Source organism: Apodemus sylvaticus, chromosome 7 (genome assembly GCF_947179515.1).
Source record: "Apodemus sylvaticus chromosome 7, mApoSyl1.1, whole genome shotgun sequence".
Classification (NCBI taxonomy): domain Eukaryota; kingdom Metazoa; phylum Chordata; class Mammalia; order Rodentia; family Muridae; genus Apodemus; species Apodemus sylvaticus.
The window spans coordinates 85,116,931-85,119,016 of NC_067478.1; positions in this window are offsets into that span (position 1 = coordinate 85,116,931).

The following is a 2,086-nucleotide window of genomic DNA, read 5'->3' on the forward strand; positions in this document are numbered from 1 at the left end:
CAGACCTGCTTGTGTTTGGGGTTTGGTGCAGTGCTAGGGACTGTTGCCATGGGGATGAGATGGAGCCACAGGCTAAGTAGAGAGAGGAAAGCTGCTAGCAAGGGCAAAGGCTTGAGTCCCTAACTGTCTGTTCTCTGGAGAACAGAGTGCACAGGGTGGCTTCTGTCACCACTGAAAAGACGAGGCACCTATGACGTGGCAGTGAACCAGTTTTTATTTAGGAGAGAATGTTTGTATGTGGCTGCCTGGGAGGAGCCACCAGCTTTGAAATATCTCATCCTTGGTCCTTCCATGCCTAGGGTGTGAGGGGCAGCGGGGGAGGGGGGGTAGTCCAAGTCCCTCAGAGAGAAATCACAAGGTTTGCTTAAATCTTTCTTCTATAAGCGTGGTTTGCTGTGTGGAGTTCCAGCCTAGCATACCAGAGGCCCTGGGTTCAATCCCAAGTACCAACTAAAATGGGATGAAGACACACAGGCCTAGAATGGAACCTAGTCCCTGCAGAAGCAGCTGGAGCCTTGGACTCAGCTCATCCTAGGCCTTAGCCAGCTCCAGGCCACCTGTACTATATGAGATCTTGTCTAGAATAACAAAAGTTACCTTTCCCACTCCCGTGGAATTCCCAGGATAGAAAGCTGTCTTCCTTCGTGAGGTGGGCCACCCAGGAGCACCCACAGGCCCCAAGTGACAGCAGATATTTGTGTCACAAGGATGACATGACTTTTGCTGGTTCAATGCCTATAGCACTGCAGCCAGTGAGGCAGGAAAACTGATGGTCTGGGCTACCAAGCAAACGTGACCGTTTCCCCAGGTGTTCAGACTGTGGCAGGTGAAATGTTTGTGGAAGACGCTGAGGTCTTTGGAAGTGCAATGTGCCTTAAACATCTTGGCTGAAAGAGTAAAACACATGGACAAACTCAACCCGCAAATGTGGAACATGGCATCTGAAGTATTTAAGGAACAAAAAAATAAAGACGTTTAAAGTAGGTGAGCGCCTGGGACGCAGCACTTGTGGCAGAAGCAGTGAACTGCGTGGTCCTCATTGTGCTGGGAGCACTTCCTGGATGCAAGCCCCTCCCAAATCAAGACTGCCACACCAGCTTCCTTCTCAAAGCTACTATTTATTCTGTACAAGGCTCCACTGTACACTAGACATTCTACTCTTGCTTACACAGTAAACAAGTGTACACCAGCCCTTGGGCTCATGTTCACAGGTCTTCCCTAGAGAAGGGTATCAGGCCAGGTAAACTCAGGGTGTCTTTTCACGGGTGCCTTGTCCTGGGACACTCAAGCACTCCAGGTTGAGGGCATAAGCCCAGGCCCACCTGTGGGGGGTGCAAAATGCACTGTGCGGAAATATGCCTTAGTGCTGAATAGCTTGGCTCTTGGGACGGCATGGAGTTTTTTTTTGTCTAATGTCAGGGCGAATTCAAGCCCACGGCGAAGAGTCATACAAGACATCCCCAGACATCCAGGCTCACTCCCGGGGCAGGACCAAAGACTGAGGTCAAGAGGGCTAAGGGGTGGCGTGGGTGTCCCTGAGAAGCTGGGTCCACAGGGCCTTTGAAAGACTCTGAGAAAGGGACAGGTGGCAGGAAGCTCGGGGGGACAAGGGAGTCAAGAAGAGAATAAATTAAAGAGGGGCTTGAGGGACAAGGGTCCTGTGCTGTCCTTCCAACAGCTGTGGAGTAGACCACTGGTGGGTGAGAGGGTGTCGAGAAGAGCTAGATGCGCTATCTTAAAGAAACACCATTTACCCACTTCCCTCTTAGCCACCGCAGTGCACAAGCAGCCAGGGCCCAAGGGCAGGACCCCAAGTCCCCAAGTGGCTTTCAACATGGCACGGGGATAAAGGGAAGCAGCTGACAGATATCTCAGAAAGGGGAAGTTATCCCCTGGTCCCCAAATGCTATAAGGCACAATTCATGGAGGCAACTAGATTCCATCCAAAATATTAAAGGGGGAAAAAATAACCAACTTCAAAACAGAATAACTTTAGATCCCAGGTCTACTGTGACTATGCTTGGGCCCGGCCGACACTCACCCAGCACCACAGGGGCTAGCATTAGGAAGATTGTATTTGGAGAAG